The following is a 17,793-nucleotide window of genomic DNA, read 5'->3' as shown; positions in this document are numbered from 1 at the left end:
TCAGGCTTTTCCTGCTTGCCTTAGTTATGTGGCTGAAGAGTCTGTGAACAATCATCTTTCTGGAACCCTGTAGCTTCCTTGGCCTTCAGGCCAAGGAAACACATCATGAGATCAGTCCTTTCATAATCAGGAAGTGCAGGCAGCCTGCAAGACATTGGAACAATGGAAAGCTGGGCAATGGGGGAAGAAAATTTTCAGGAAACTGGAGGTCAGATTTTGGCACAGCACTGCTTCCTTTTTCATTGGAGCTGAATACAATTACCCTCTGCGGTGAGGTTTGCAGGGAAGGAGACAAGCCACCCGGAGAATAGCACCCCCTCTGCAACCCAGCAACAGGCCATGGGTTCTTGGGGTGGCTCTTGCAAAGTTAACACACCACACTGAAACTTCTGCATGGGTTCAGGTGTTGTAGTAAGCCACACTGACACAAACAAGGCTCATAACCCACTGCAACCCATCATGCCATGTAAACTCAGTTAATGTCTAAAACTGCAGTACAAGAAGAAATTGACATACCAATATAATTGCAGCAAAAGTGGTTAATTATTGCAGTGGGTACAGATTAAAACCAATAGGCAGCAGCATTCAATCATAAAACGAATCTTAGCCATTCATTTGAAACTGGGGTGCGGGACCTCTTTTAGGCTCAGGGCCAAATTCAATTTTAGACAATCTCTTGGTGGCTGTATTCCAATCACAGGGGGAACTGAAGACAACTTAGTAAAATGCAAAAATACAAAAGGGCTAGGCTAAAATACAATACCCTTCTTTCTGGCATATTTTGGCTTATAGCTCTGCCAGTAATTAAATCATAGAAGAGGTATTTCACCTTCTCAGAATGGTGCAAAAATGTACAAAAGCAAGGAAATCAGCAAATGATTGGGGAAAGAGCATGGCCACTGGAGAAATGGTGGAAGGCAAGATTTGACCCCTGGGCCCTGGATTTCCTACCCTTAATTTAAAAGCACCAGTCCTTATATCTTCTGCAGACAACTCCTTATATCTGGTAATAGATCACACAACTTGGCAAGTATAAGGCAATTAGGTGGTGGCCACCTATCTAATGGATTGTATCCTTGCCATGATGTTTACATCCCTAGAGTTCAAGGAAAGAAGATCCACAGTAAAACAAATCCAGAGGCGCAGAGTGCATGCCACCCAGCACTGATATGCTGCTGCCACCACTGATGTCAGCACCACTGATCTCTGAGTCCGTACCTATACCACATTCCACACTGTTCCTGCTATGACAGTATCACATGCACTGCAGGCAGTGTGTAAGGCGTATTTATACTGGCTCAGCTGCAGCTTTTCCATGCTAAAATGTGGGCTAGAGAACGAGCTTAGAAGAAGATGGACATGCCCATGAACTCCAGAACAAAATTAACTGCCAAAGCTTTGAGCAATGCTTTCAAGAGAATCACAAATATGATTTCAAAGAAAGGTTTATGAAGGCAATCCAGAAAGACGTTTCCTCCACTCCCGCTCGTGGTACTTGCTCCAAAGAAGATTTGAACACTGACATACGCACACATGAATGAGAGTATTTGATGAAATGGTTAATAACATCGAATTCTGAAGGCAGCATGGTGCCCCGTGGATTTGCAATAATGAAAATTCAAATGTTCATTTTTAAAAAGCCTTTCTGTGTCCTTTTCCCCAGCTAAACCAGGATAATTGGTTTTTTGGGGGGTAATTTCTGAAACACTTTAATAACACCTCCTGCTAGACATCTCATGTAAACTCAGCAAGAGGAAGTATCCAGAGTAATAGAAAAGACTTCTGCTCATTTTAAAGCTCAAATTCGTACTTTTTGGAACAAAGGAGATCCCTGCTGCTTGAGTTTGGCAACTGCTTGGTCAACTGCACGGAGGAAGATTGGATTAGGAGGGGCAGCTGACTGCAGTAAAGTCTCCCTTCTCCAGCAGGATTTTTATGTAAATGCCACTACAGTCCATGCTTTTGGAGATAATGAAATGGATACAAAACACTTAGCAGTTTTCAAGTCAGCCAAATAATGAAGAGGGAAGTCAGAGAGCTGGTTTAATACGTTTCTGAAAAAAACATTTGGTCACTTGTGTGAATGGGATTGCTATGTGTTACAATGACTTTCTCTGGCACATGGGATTTTGATGTAATGCTCCAGTCAAAGGGCTCACAGCTCTCTAAGTTATTAGCGATGTGTGAATATCCTCTATCAAGAGCTTTTCATGTATTAAACTCCAATAAGCTGCATAATTTGCCTAGAGCTTCCTTGAAGGAATGGTGTCGACACTCGACAATGAATATCACCATGCATTTCCTTTTGGGGAAATAAATATTCAACTTTATAGCTTAACTTCACTCAATAGGAAATGCATCACCAGGTGACTAGATTCAAAGGAGTCACAGTGATCCTGTGGAAGTTGGCACAAGACTTGTCTTTAAAAATGCATTTTATCATTTGTGATTTGACTGTTGCACAGATATAGGGAAAAAACTGTCTTAGGACCATTACCAATTTGTAAATACAGCTTTTAAGTTGTTCTGAAACTGGTCTCAGTCTACAGTACAACATAATAAACTCAGATGTGCCAATGAGTAGGGTGCAGTACATGCTTTCCAATACTCATGTCTTGCTTTTTTACTTAAAATGTTTATGTATGCGCTTTAGGAATATCATAGCTGTACATCTAAAGACAAAATATATGAAGCAGCCAATGGAATTATCTCGGTTTCTTCTAGACTAGCCATAAATACAGCTGAGAAACACAATGAACTGCTATGCTAAGGATCTGATCAAACATCATATACTTCCAACAATGAATTAAGTCAGGAACTTGTGTTGAACCTTTTTGCAACATAGACACACTGACTATATTGGTATGTGCAGCCATCACACACAATAATCTTCATGTAGTTTTCACATCTGCTATCTGGTGATGGGTCAGAGGCTACACATGCATATATATACACATATACATGTATGTATTTACACATAATACACTTACACATAATCTCTCCTCTATCCCAGTGGGCATTTCTGAATTAGGTGAATATGTAAAGATACTTCAATTTTTTATGCTTTCCACCAATGAATAAATAGAATCTTTTACAATATTTTTGTCCAAAAGAAAGCTGTCTTAGTAGTGTTCCACATTTTACCCAAAGGGATCCAAGGAAGGCACATCTTTAAAAGTTTTTCATTATATCCATGTCGATTATTATTTTTCATCTGAGGTTAAGGACATAAGGCGAGGGTGGTAGATCAGAGCAGGGGTCCATCTAGGCCAGCACTCTGTTCTCACACTGGCCAATGTGCTGCCCACAGTATCCTAGAAGCAGGATTTGAGTGCAACCAAGTTCCCCAGCATACTGTCTCTGATACTGGGAGCAGCATAAAGCCACAGATAGCCTTCTCCTCTGTGAATTTGTTGAATCCCCTTTCAAAGCCATCAAATTCATTTTAAGGCAGTAAAAATCTAGGTTTCACTCCTTCAGGCAAAGTATCTGTGTGATTTTATCAATGGTTAACCGTAAGGACTGATGGCCATGTATAGACTCAAAGAGAACCTGTCTGTTGTAATGCAGGCATATAATAAAATGCAAAAGAACGCAGTCAGACATGACCTGAATTACAGGAAACTCAGATATGTTTCATTAAAAAAAATCTGAAATTAACTTCAGTGACCTTTTTTAGGTGAGTGATTTCTTCCCGAAAGCAAGTGTTTCCTTGATTTAATTAAATACAAATGCTTTGATCATTTCCACCCTGGTGATTAGTTGTTCGAAAAACTTTAGGACCATTTGGGATACTGACACTGAAGGCTGAAACAGACGTCACTGTCTTTCCATATCTAACAGCCATACAATTTATAAAGTTTATCCTAGATTAAGTGCATCCTGGGACACCATCTAGATTGACACCATAGCATGAGGGATAGGAGAGCTTTTAAGACTGAGATAAGGCCCTTTATGCCAACTGTACAATGAAATGGAAAAATAGAAAGGTATAGTGACTAGGATTTAAAATAATGACTGTTTGGCCTTAAATACAGGTATTTGGTTGTAAATAAGGCTCATTGCAGTCAGAAACTGGCATCTTGGTTACAAACCAAGTGTCACAAATTCATAGGAATGCTGTCCCATACTATGATTTTTAAAGAATATGCAAATTATTGCATATACACATCTCTTTAGCACACAATACCAACATGATGGCATCGTTTTTCCACCCCATGCCTCACAAAGCCATGTATTACAATGCATCTTTTCATGATTGGCTACTACCGCATATTGGGTGAGTAGGCCAAGCAAAGGTTAGAGGCAGTGGCTGTGCAAGTCCAGTGAACAAAAGCAGTAACAAGGCCTGTGCGTGTTCATCAGAGGGCCGGCCATGCCGCCACTGTCAGGAAGACAGCTCCTGCCAATCACCATTCCAGTTCAAGCAGAAAGAGCCCAACTCCAGTGAGTGTTGAAAGGATGGGTATTTGCAGGGGTAATATACTATTTCATTTTGCTATTTATCTTCACCCTGGGAGATTGATGTTTGTAGTGTAAGGGCTGAAGTCTTCAGCAACAGCATGCCCGCCAACCTCTAGCAAGACATGTGGGTTGAATTCCAAATGTAAATTATGCAGTCTAGCCTCTGTTATTGATTTATCCCCTACCGCTATCTTCAAATGATACATTTAAATACAAGCATTTGTTTGGTTTATTTTATTTTCTGGTGGGTGGAAGGAATAACCAGATCCTTGGAGGTAGGGTGTAATATGTAAATATTCTTACTTACATACATTCTATAACTAATTTGATTAATACATTATGGTCCACATGATTTTCAACTTTCAGTATATACAATTATGTGTATCTTATCCATCTCCTAAGCAGTTCAAGCTACTATACATGATTTAAACCATCTCCATTTTTACATACCTTCATGCACAACAACCCTGTGTGATTGTTTTGCCTGACAGGCCAGAATGGATCTAAGGTCATTCAGTGGCTGAGAAGATATTTGAACCAGACTCTCCAAATAGTTTATGTCCAGTAGTTCTCCTACCAGCTGATCTGCTCTCCTATCATCATGCCGGCCTTCCAATTGATTAACCTAGAATTCCACTTAACAGCCAAAGCTACATCAAATGACCAGGGGCTTCTCTAGAAACCTGCTCATCATTTGTTGCTGGTTTGGAATTTAACGCAGAATCGTTAATGTTTCTGCAATGGGTATGATTTTCATGACAATCTTTATGTGATAGAATGTATTTCTGTTTTGGTGACTACAATTTTGACACAGCTGAAGTTTCAACTGCATCCCCTGTCTTTGGACCCCATCCCAAAGGAGATGCTGAACTCAGTATTGGTAAGCACTGCAGCACTCTCAGGTTCAAACTGTCAGCAAGAAAGTGGTTTCCTCTCTGACATGAAGGTCCACTAACATACTTATATAATATAAATTGGAAATGAATTTAAGTTCATCTAAAATTAATTTGTGCACATGCAGTCAGGAATGAAGGGCAAGATTGCTTAAGGGGAAAATATTCAGAAGCGCTCAGTGAACTGCAGGTGTACCACAATGAAGGTGATCCACCTGCTGTGGACAATGACAGGATGAATGGAAAGGTCAGATTCTCATACAAGGACTAATAATAATAATAATAATAATAATAATAATAATAATAATAATGCAACTAAAGAAGAATGCCCTACCAGGCAATTTGATTTTAAGTTTTGTAAATAACTTGTCTGTGATATTAGAGGAGAGAGAATCCATTTCTTCTGGTTTTCTGTTTCTGTTTTGTTTTGTTGTAATAAAGCAAATGTAATTTCCTTCTCTTTTGTATTCTATTTTTAAAACTTTTAAACTTTGGAAGGTAGATGAAGTTAAGCTTGCTAGTAAAAAGCCTAAGGCGAAATAACAAACACAACCTGGTTCAGAGGTCCCGACATCCTCACTACTTCACCAAATTTAAATGAGCAAGACTAGGGAAGCTATGGGAAAGTTATGGGAGCAGTGACCACAAACCTGAAAAGAAAACCAAGAATAATATATAGTACAGAATTGCCAATTGATTACCAGGATTTCTACTGCACATAAGTTGGATACACATAAACATATTTCTAAAGATGGCTAGATCATTGTGGTTTCAATGTAGACTATTGGTTAAGAATAGGTTGGATCCAGACTTAAGTCATACTTAGAGTAGCCAAATGATATCTATGAAATTTATGTCAGTCATGACTCACTTATGTCTGAGTGATATTAGTTATTCTATTTAAATCAGTCTTTGCATTAGGCAAGACTGATTTAAACCCCATTGATTTCAGTTATTTCACTCCAAATATGACCAGCCCAGGGCTTTGCTCCCTCCTTTACTCAGTCCATATCACAGGTTCTGTAAAAAAAATCCTGAAAAATATTAGCTTTCCTTTAACATAAATTATACAAGACTGTCTGATTGGTGAGGAAAACCTGAAAACAGGAATACACTGGTGACTCTGGAGAACTGGTCGTAATCATGGGAAGCAGCTGTCTGGGAAGAATGCCCATGGAGGTAAGGGTAAGTGACCATTCGAAAGAAAACATACTATATGTTTGTAGAAAGTTGCAATCTGAGCAATTTGCTACATCTTTACAATCTATTTGTTGACCCCACCTCCAGATATCAGCATTTATTTCTGCAATTACATCTTGCTGTAGCAGCCCTAGGACAGTTTGACACAGTGACTAGGCAGTGACAAAACTAGATACCAGGCAATCATCACATTGTGCGAAGTATAGAATGATAAAGAACCAGATGATGATGATGATGATTTAGTTTTTTGGCTTGGAACCTAGATATTGGCTTAAACAGCAAAAGCCTGGATCCAAACTAACAGGACAATTTGAGGCAGGTCTACTCAGAAGTCATTTCAATGAGATTCACTCACAGGTAAGTGAATGTAAGGTTGCAGTCTACATTAATTGAGTTTATTTTTCCACTGAAAGCAATGCAATTTACTTTTCAGCCATGACTAACTTCTCACATTGATTTCACTGGGTTCTAAATTCAACTAATTGGTCTGGATTCCAATCCAATGACTCCACTGAAGTAGGAAGATATCAAGTTGTAGATGCCCCTGTCACAGAGACGGTGGTTTATCTTTGGACTGGAGATGGACAGAGAAACAGATCTCTGGGATACCTCTGTTCACTTTAAAGCCTCTACAATTTCAGAATGAAAATGATTATGTTTTATTAATAATACATGCATGATTATTACTTTAAAAACTATGGAGGTTGAGCATAACTCTTTGACTGTAAAATAAGAACATTTAAATGGTAAATTATTAGTACATTAGAACTACATTTTAAAAGACTAGATTGTAAAATGCATCTTGATACCCTTTCCAAAAGCTAAGTAAATGGTCTCAGTCATAGCTTTTGAGCAATACAGCTTCATGGAAATACAGCAAAGCACCTACACAAATGTCCAGTGCGTAATGCAGCCCCCAAAGGGCCTCCCTTGCACATCTTAATAGCCATATAGGTTTATAATAAGAAAGGTGGTCCTTTATATAATCAGGTCCTAGGCCACACAGGCTCACTCCCACTCAGGGTCCCCGACATTGTTTGAGGTGGTGGTGGCCTAAAGTAAGTTTGAGTTCCAGCTCTGAATGCAAAAGTGCCTTCAAAGGGACTTGTCCTCAAAGGACTCCCTCAATCCTTGCAGCCATTCTGCACCAGGCAGTCTTCAAAAATGGAAGAGTATGTTTGGAGCCAGCAGGTGTGGGTGTTGGTGTGGTTGGGGGATTCCAGGCTGGGAGGAGAAGCAAAGCACCACTGACCTCCAAAGAATCCTGACTATGCTTCAGTCTCTTTGCCTCATGAAAAGAGGAAAACATGGAGATGGCTATTGATCAGCCACCTAAATGTTTTGCAGGGTGGGGAGAATCCTCCCTGCTTCTCCCATGATCCAAAGTCAAGGAACCACAATGAATGGCTCTCTTAAGCTTTAAATGTTAAAGACAAGGGGAGCCAGCAGCTCTGTTTCAGGACAGGCATAATACGGTCCAGACACTGGGTGCTAAGCAGGAGCCTAGTTACGGCATTTTACACCAGTTGTAGCTTCCAGATGGTGTTCAAGGGTAGTCCCACTAGAATTCCAGCAGTCTAAACATGATATAACCAAGGGCTGGAGAATTCCGGACTAACTCAGGAAGGTGCACTGCTGTTCCCATAAGCAGGATTGGGCAAATGCTCTCCTGCCATTCATGTAACCCGAAGGTCCAAAATCAACAGAGGATCAAAGAGCACTCACAAGCTCCAAATGTGATCTTTCACAGAAAATCCAAACCATTCCAGAACAGCCTGAATCCTGATCTGTGAATCAGACCCTCTACTGATAGACATACATGACTCTAGACTCAATATATAGGTTTAAGTTATAGACAGAGTGAAGTTCTAATGTGAGACATCTGGTCACCTCAGATATTGAGTTTGACAACCCAGTTCTAAACAAATTTACTTGGAAGCAAGTCCAAGAAATTCAGTTCTAATTAACAGCTTACTCTAGTTTCTTAAAGGTAAGCTCCACTGAATTTGGTATGACTTACTACCAACTAAGCATGATAGAACTGTAATTTAAGACTCTGATTTTACCAGGGAGAACATCCTATCCCATTCTGAGTAGACTGTATAGGATGGCTAAGCTATTGTGTTTAGACCAAGATTATAGATCCAAGATCAAGACAGAATGAAATCACAATGCAAGACACCCAGCCCTCATAGATCAAAAGGAAATGTCAAGTTCTGAGCAGCAAAAGAGTTATGCCTATCCAACTGCTTTGGTTTATTATGATGATTTATGAGGCCAAAAGGGGAATGTATGAATGAAAGTTTACAAGTTCTGTTGTTTAGTGAAGTAAAATGCTTGAAAGCTGAAAATGTCAATTCCTGGACCACAGCTTTTTATATTGTTTAGATCAGATGCCTGCAAGAAGTTAGTTCCATATTGTATCATTTAAGAATAAAATGTAATGGGGTTATTTGAAACTAACAAACAAAAAAAGAAAACGTTTGCGAACAAAAGGGATATATAACTCTAGAAACACTTGGCATCTCTACTCTAAATGGGGAGACTGCTTTTCCTCCACAAAAGGAAAAGAAAATATATTTTTACTTCATACTTGGTATTCTCTCGTTTTACAAATATTTCATTGTTTTCCTGTTGGGATTATTTAGTCCATTTCTGCAGTAATGAACAGCAAGTCAGTTTTCTAAACATTACTTCACCATTTGTTAGAGTTGTGCCTGGCTTTTGTTGAAAACCCAAAATGCCTTCCCCAGTGGGAGCAGCACCATGGCACCCCTCTATGAGCAGGGAATGCTGCTCCTTGGCAGTGGTGCCAAGCAGTGTCCCAAACATAACTGTGGTAGCATTTCCCCACTCTGTGTGCAGGGACAACAAGCACACTCTTCTGCATCACAATGATGCAACATTCTATGGGGGCAGAGATGTTAAACTTCAGCTCTAAATCCAGAGCCTCAATCCAGCCCCCCAGGTTTCTCCAGCTGAACATGCTCCCCTTCCACCGGCCCAACTGCCTTTCCTAAGAACCCCAGTCATGTCATAATTTCCAGGATCTTGCACTTCCCCCACCCCCTCATCCCAAAAGGCTGAAATGCTGATCATCTGGCTTAGTTGCAGCCAGTAAAAGCTTTAAGCTAGACTGTGATGGCACTTACAAGTTTTTTGGCCCAGCTGCTTTTGGAATGTAGACGCAAGACTTTCTCTGAGATAAGGTTAGGTCCTCAGGCTGAAAGAGTGAAGTGGTATTACACAGGAGCAGGGGGAATAAGCCACTGACATGATCCACATGTGACCTTTGTCCACATTCTTGGGTCAGCACCAGCCCTCCTGTTTTCCCTCCTGCATTGCTACAGAATAGATGTAGCTGCAGAACTATAAGGCCCTTTGTAGTAGAGGCGGAATCAGAAAATAAAACCCTTTCCATTCCTGGACTCAGCCCTGCTGCTCCCCTACAAAGAGAAAAGGAGAGCCGTCAGGTGTAGGTGGAAAAAACGCAGGTGAGTAAATGGAAGGTGTTATATATATGTGAATAACAGAAGACCGGAGCAGGAGCATGCTTTTGCCAAGTAAAAGTGATTCTGCAGAGGGAATTTTAACTGGAGAGAAAAGTTGCCTAATCTTTTCACTCCACAGTGTTTCAAATAATTTCCCTCCAAAATTCCTTTGTCTCCAGAGATGTTCCCCATGTACTTTAGAGAGGCAGATTCCATTAAGACAATAGGCTTTGCCCCTCTCTAAAGATATCACTGAGGAGAAAGTAACTTTGGGGAAAGTTGCTTGGGGCAGGAATTTTTCAGCTTGGCTTGTGTTATGATATATAGTAAGAACCATATGGGAAGATATACGATTTTATACAATAAAACCTTTTTTTTTTTTCATTAAATGGGGTAGAAAAATAAACAGCAATGGTTTGCTTTATTGTTATTTTTTGTTCAGTGATATACGAGGTTTTTTTAAGAGTCACTTTTGGTCGCAATTACTTTTGTTGTACTCTTGTACTCCATTTTCATTACCAACAGTGTTACACAGTATGACATTTATGGTGGGCCAAACCCACTGATGATTGTTTCCTTCATATGGATCATTGACCCAAAAGAGGGCTGGAGCAGAGATGGGGAACCCTGTTTGGTAACACACGTGAGAAATCTGGCAACATTTCTACAGATTCATTCAAGGCAATGGATACCCTGCATAGGATCCGCATGTGCATTAGGGGGAAAAAACCTGCTTTAATAATAAAAATAAAGGAACAGATTTCAGTGAAAGGACAAATGTTAACACTTTGCAAGCGAGAGACATACCTGGGTGTTGGGAGGGGTAGAAGAAACAGGGACAGCAAATGCACCCACATAATTCACAGAATTCAAAAACACAATTTATTTTTTCTTTCTCTCTCTGTCATAGGCCTTAGACATGCACATGAAATAATTGTGACAGGAATAAAGAGGCCCAGTCTCAGCCCTGACCCTGAATTAATGACTACAATTCAAAATGTCCCTGGAACAAGAACATCATTATTAAAGACATGAGAGGAAGTGTCTGTATATGGCAGTGTTACAGATGTTTAATTTGGTCCTATTGTTTCAGTGGAAATGAAATGTTTCTTAAACCTGGTTTTGTAGGGAAGCTTTCCTCCTATATTTACCGCACAAATATGGACATCCTTCCTGTGGAGATTTGCCACAGGCTTTCTGAAATTGGACAAATCATCCAGGCTTTATGGTTGGGGTTATCCAGGAGACACCCATGGTAGATTGTGATCATGGGAAGACAATCTGTGAAGCCAGCATATGCAGCATTCTGTGCATTGGCAGTCTAATGGAATGTTAGCTTTTAATGGGATGTTTGACTTCACATGAATTCAGATTTGTAATAAAACCAGTCAGGGCGGGGCAGGTGAAAAAAGATCGTGCTCCTAGTGCATCCTGACCGACAGTATGTACTGCAAGAACCTTTGCTAGGCTGCAAAGGTATGACACTATCATACGCTGGTTACCAGAAAAGTGGGACCAGTGGATTCCTCTCCCATTGATACCCCCTTCACACCTTTGCTGCTGTGCATGTGGGCTCTTGAATACTTAACAGCCTGCTTCAGTTGGAAGTTTGGAGAAAGCAGATATGGAAGCAACTGTGAGATGCCCCCAAACATACACTGTGCTTGTGCAAATCCTATTAAAATGCAGAAACACCCCACTTCTGTTTGCTAACTATAGTATAATACAAATTAGCCTGCAGTCTGTGTTAGTGCTATATCCTGCTTACATGCCAGCATTACTTAGTCCCAATGCATTAATGAGTAAGTGCAAAGATTTGAACAATCAGCATTTCCGTATTTGCATGCAAACTCTCATGCTGTGTAATTATACACAGCCCTGGCACTCAAATTAATTAAAGCTGATTTCTCTGTGACTGCAAACTGGTCATATCCTCAGCTTTGCCATCATATGAAGTCATCAGCCTGTATTCAATGTGATACTTTATGTCCCCAGCATTCTTAGCAATGCTAATGTGAAACAACTGTAAATGAGGATCTATTTTACAAAGCAAACTGATGTTGGCTGTTGGTGGCAGTTGTTAGTTGGAGTGTGTGTGCGTTTTAATTTGACAGTGCTGTGGGTAGAAGAGAAAGAAACAGGCTATTTCTATTGTGTTTGCTTTGTAATTATGCAAAGTAACAATGTAAACAAATTATGGCACATTGTTCCAGTAGATACCCGCCTACACTTGATTACAGATTACAGAAAACTTGTAACCAAAAAAGCCAAGTACAATGGAATGTTTATTTGGTGTGAACATACAATTAGTTTTTTACAATTTTATGTTAATTAAAATTCTGTGTGTATCCTCCCCTACCAAATAGCTTTCCATTTTCTAAAGGCACATCTCCTGCAATTCAACCAAACAACAAAGATATTACCATTAGAGTAGATTAAGATGCAGAATTCCCATATGCTAGAGATATTGGAACAAGGACAGTTCTTCATGAACAGCCCTATAAAGTTGACTGCTGGGATCATTCCAGCTTCTCTCAGCTAATTCGAATTTGCTCTTGCAAAAGCTGTTGAGAGTCAGATTTCCTCCCTTCGACCATTCAAAGCCACAGTCCTTTCCTGCAAAATGTTCTTTATTTTTCATAAGCCCTAACATCCAGAATGAATCTCTGAGCATACACAGAGTGGTTCGTTGAACTCAATCTAGTATTTGCTTCTAGGAACTCTCTTTGTGCGTATGTTCAGGCTCCATCTTTTCGGAAAGGGTCTTTGGAAATAAGCATGAAACGTCATTGCTCTCTGACAAACTCCCCTGTTCCAAGCCCCCTCACAATAACTGTACATCCCGGCGATTCTCTAAGGCTGCCTGAACACCTGGGGCCTTGAGACAAACGCTTCCAGTCCTCTCACCTCAACGTCTGGACTTTGCCCACATTCCAAGGCCTCCCCCTGCTCCCACTCCTCTGAGTCAGCTCAGCAGGTCTTGAGAATGCATGCCAAGAGCAACTGTCTTTCTCACGCCTATCAAACGCACTCCTTCTGTATCTAGTTTCCTTCCCAATGGCAATATCTCATTAAAATAAACCAGTAAACGTATGAGATGACTAGGGAATTTATCAAATCTGCCTGAATGTACATGACCATCAGGACTTACATGACCATCAGAAATAAGTATGCCATCCTTAAAAAAAAAGGGGGGGGATCTGTAGGAAAAAAAAGAAAGAAAAGAATCAGTTGCCCCCTACCAAACTACTGTCAAGCCAATCAAGTGTGCTGCACTATGTGACTTTATACTGTATGAGCCAACAATTCTCAGCCAGTTGCTCCAAGACAAGAATGGGCAATTTATAGGCAAAAACATCTGAAGAGTTGCAGACTGCTTTATGATACCCCTTGATGTTCTTGTCACTAGATAAGTTATCATTTAAAAGGCAAGGTACAGCTGCTAAAACGTATATCACCACCTATAGCCAACAGTAACATTGGGAATTCAGCAATAATGTTTAGAGTCACATTGGTAAAGGAAATGCACAGCCATGGGTGGCCAGCACTCAGCATTTCTCTACCCCTTTCTAATGTATTGTCCTGCTGAACACAACATGGCAGCATCCATTCTTTTCACTAAATGTTACCTGGAGGACAGGACTTGAGAGCTTTGAATTATGAACAGAAGTTTCCTCATCATCACCATGGATTTTCTATCACCATACAAGCAAATCTAAAGCATGATCTGCGATACAAAACCAGCAACAAGATGATTGTGCATGATGTAGTCAGGTGTTCTGCTGATGGCAATGGGGACAACAAATGCTTCAATAATCCATCAGTTCACCAACCAAAGGTTCTTCCAGCACAGAGCAACATAAACAGAGCAACTGGGGAAGAAAGCATTCATTCTTGCCCTCCACTGCAAAATCATAGAAAGCACACAAGATCCCCTTTCATTTGTGATGAGAGTTCTACCAAGAGGCCAATGGGAGAGATACCCTTTAATCTTTGCCTCTTCAGAGAAGCAAAGCATGGATTTAGTAAGATGCTTCCCTTTTGTTTCACTTCAGATCTGACCTCTCTGGTAGAAATTAGCAAGGCACTACATGGAGCAGCAGGGGCATTTAATTCAGCCCAGTCCATGCTTTCTTCATTCAGTGGTTGCCCTTCAAAATCCTGAAAGTTGATGGCATTTGTCTATAGCCAATTCTTTTGCCTAAAACATCCAAGATGTGTGCTGTGGAATTTAACTGTGAAATCTATACAGAAAAAGAATATATAAACTATGCACAAAAAAGATGCACACATCTGACAGTGTCACCTTATGTGTTTTATTTGGATGCTTCGAGACATGGCTCCCAGTAGCAACAATAGAATGAAATGAGGAACAAATAGCCAAGCTGGAAAGGAGATATTCACTAGCTCGTGGCTTCAGAGTTACAAACATTATTTTGAATGATCTATGCTACTCTGCCTATGACTAGCAGCAATAGGCTATTAGTTCCACAGTCTCTCTAACATTTATAAATGTTCAGTACACAGGTTCTGCCCCTCAGCTACCTTTAAAACTATTTATCTCAAAGTGAACAGCAATTCTACAGAAAGTAAAAGCCCATGCAGAGGAGGCTTCCATCATCTCCTTTACCATACATGGTAAAATGGTTTTTTAAAATCCTGCTACTTGGTAGCTTTATATACATAGCCAAGCTTCCCAGGGAAGAGAGAAATTGCTCCAAAGTGGTCTGCTCATCTGTGTTATTCTACCCATTGTCATGGTAAACTTAATATTACTGGCAGGGAACAAAGAAGCTTTTAAATGTGAAGGTTCTATTAAGGAGGTCTGACATGCTCAGGAATATGCTGGGGCCTGCCCCCAATGTTGCCAGAACTCCTGGCCCCCTCATTTATTTGGGACCCAGCACAGACGGGAGCAGAAGGCTTGGCTGTCATTTCAGGAAAATGAAAATGGCTCCAACTCTGTCAAGTCAGGCCATTTAGGCCTGGGGTTCCTATCAGTCTCACTGCCAGGCCAGCTGCTCACCCAGCAACTACCTGCCCACCGAGCCATTCATCCAGCAATAGTTTCAGAAGTATCAAGTTCACTTTCCAGCACAGTAGCCATTTTAATTTAAAATGGCAAGAGGAAACTGTGCCTACTCAAATGCCGTCGTGCTATGAATCGATCAGGCTCAGCACTCATCCAAATAATGGGTGAGTCCAATAGGAATGCAGTTAAAGGCAAAAGGTAAACATGATTTAATCAGTCCAGCAAGAAAGCAGTTCATGAAACACGTGCACTTACAGTACGGTATTACCTGGCAAGAGAAAGTTCTGGGACATGGACATCATCGCAGCACAGCCAGGAGTCCTATCGGAGAGCTTCCAGGGCCTCCCACAATGCTCAGCTGCAGTTCTTCACAGGGCTTTGAAGAGAAATTCCAGTCGGGAGAAGGTCTGTGTTTCCAAGAAGGCCTTTCTTCTTAAGGCATCTCTTCCTGTCAGTGGACACTGCTTCACCCGCCACAGTCCTAGCCACCACCCTCAGGTACCAGCATTCTTGGGGGATGGCTCAGCATTTCCCTCTGATTCAAGCTGCACTGCTTCCCTCTATTTGAAGGGGGAGTTCTGCAGCCATCTCGGCCAAGGGGTCAGCCCCAGTTCATGTCATTTGTAGTCAGATAACGAAGAATGGAACTAGCATGGCAATTGTGCTTTGTTAAATGTTTAATATGAAGTATCCGCTGTGGTGGGGCTGGGATGTCACAGACATGGAACTTCCTCCTCTGCTGTGGCTGGAGGAGTGACTGCATTGGTCAGAAATCCCACACTGGCACCAATGGGGCATTTCTTTCCACAAGCAATATCAGTTTAAGAGCTGTAGCAAAGGAGAAAGGTTAATTTCTTCCTTCATTCTACAATGCTGATAATTATCAGACTCTCCAGTTGATGACATTTCAATTTTTAAGAGTTAGCTTGTAAAGTATAAAGATAGATTAAATATCAGCACAACTTGCTTGCTTTTTAGGCCAGAGTGTTCTGGAGACACACGGATCAGTCCTTGACATGCCTGGGGAAGTCATGTAGGTGCTGAAGTGAACTTTGGTGATTTGGTAACATTCCTTTCCTCTCAGCTCATATTAGTTCTTGCCGAAGGATAGGTAAAATTCCTTTGAAAATGTCAGTAATGTGGGAGAACCCTGGAAGATTAACTAGGAGTTATCCAAATTAAAAACACCAAAAGCTATGGAAGTTAGCTTAGCAAACATTTGTAGAATCATTCAAGCTGAACAGAAAATCTTTTTAAACATAATATTTTTAAATGTCTTTGTTAAACTTTTTGTCCTTTTGAAATCCAAGACCCCCCCCCCGCTTTGCATTCCTTGAACTATCTCCCAAGGTAGGGAAGATATTTTGCACCCCCTTCTAAAAATCACTTTCTTTTTCAGCGGGAGCGCTGCAAGGAAGAACCAGGGCTCAGACTGCAATAAACATTTTTATGTGCTTAGGATCCTGTTTCCTAAGGACACATCTATTTATAAAAGTGGATGTAGGCACAGGGACCCCTTCAAGGATCACTGCCTTGTCGTGGCAAAGGGGCTTGCGTAGCTCAATGAAGCTATGAGCTATGCTGTGCAGGGCCACCCAAGCTGGACAGGTCATAGCAGAGAGCTCTGACAAAACGTGATCCACTGGAGAAGGAAATGGCAACCCACTCCAATATCCTTGCCATGAGAACCCCATGGACAGTACCAAAAGGCAAAAAGATATGAGGCCAGAAGATGAGCCCTTCAAGTCGGAAGGTGTCCAATGTGCTACTGGGGAAGAGCGGAGGGCTAGTACTAGTAGCGCCACAAAAAATGAAGCGACTAGGTTAAAGCTGAAAGGACACTCAGTTGCAGATGTATCTGGTGGTGAAAGGAGAGTCAGCTGAGAAAAGCCTAATGCTGGGAACAATGGATGGCAAAAGAAGAAGGGGACAGCAGAGAATTAGGTGGCTAGATAGCATCACTGAAGCAGTCGGCGTGAGCTTAAGTGGACTCGGGGGGATGGTGGAGGACAGGAAGGCCTGGGGGAATGTTGTCCATGGGGTCGCGATGGGTTGGACACGACTTTGCGACTAACAACAACAAGGCACAGGGGAGAGGAGGTGAAGCATATGTGGGCAAGGCCCCAACTAATCCAGGAGGATCAGATACAACAGAGATCATCAGGGCCCTGTGCTTTATTTCAGCAAGTGTAATGTGGTGGGACAGTAGGGTGGTGGGGCAGATGGCCTAAGAGATTGGAGCTCCTACTGGATCCCTCTCTAATTTTACCTTGCTGTTCCATATGAAAAAGAATGCATTGATTCATTGACATAATCAATACTATCTGAGTTCACACAGAAAGTGGCTGGCTCATTGATTGTACTGCCTTTGACACCAGAGAGCCAATGTGACTCTGGAGTGGGCAGAGTTCATAGTTCATTGTAGAAAAACTAGAAAAAATCATAATTCACATAACTGTGTTTCTATAGCTTGTGAATGATTAGATCACAAAGTGTAACTCTGTTCTTAATCAAGGGCAAGCTTTTTCACTTTAAATGTTATGAACTCACTGGGATAAGGTAGTTTGAAAGCCTGTCTGTCAGCTGAATTTTTGGGACAAGGGTTTGTTTCTGCTTTTTTGCAATCATGATGGCTGTGGAGAGCAGTAAAAACTGCTGTGGAGTCTACTGCCAAGGTTTTACACGAGGCACAAAGTTCCCATCAAAGTTGAAG

General features: G+C 41.1%; 1 protein-coding gene across 8 annotated transcripts in view; it reads right to left on the bottom strand.

Annotated features, from left to right (window-relative positions):
- The window catches only part of ADGRL2 (adhesion G protein-coupled receptor L2), a 425,162-nt gene that overhangs the window by 320,267 nt on the left and 87,102 nt on the right, over window positions 1-17,793 (bottom strand). For 4 of the 8 annotated variants that reach the window (XM_044432483.1, XM_044432478.1, XM_044432475.1 and 1 more), the window contains one exon: window positions 15,349-16,230. The exons of the other annotated variants lie outside the window; for them this stretch is intronic. The gene's annotated coding sequence lies outside the window, so the exon portion shown is untranslated. The remainder of the gene's footprint in view (window positions 1-15,348; window positions 16,231-17,793) is intronic. 8 annotated transcript variants of the gene reach the window in all.

This window comes from Varanus komodoensis, unplaced genomic scaffold (genome assembly GCF_004798865.1).
Source record: "Varanus komodoensis strain SLA01 unplaced genomic scaffold, ASM479886v1 scaffold24, whole genome shotgun sequence".
Lineage (NCBI taxonomy): Eukaryota > Metazoa > Chordata > Lepidosauria > Squamata > Varanidae > Varanus > Varanus komodoensis.
The sequence above is the reverse complement of the archived record's forward strand: the minus strand, read 5'-3'. Positions and strand labels throughout refer to the sequence as shown.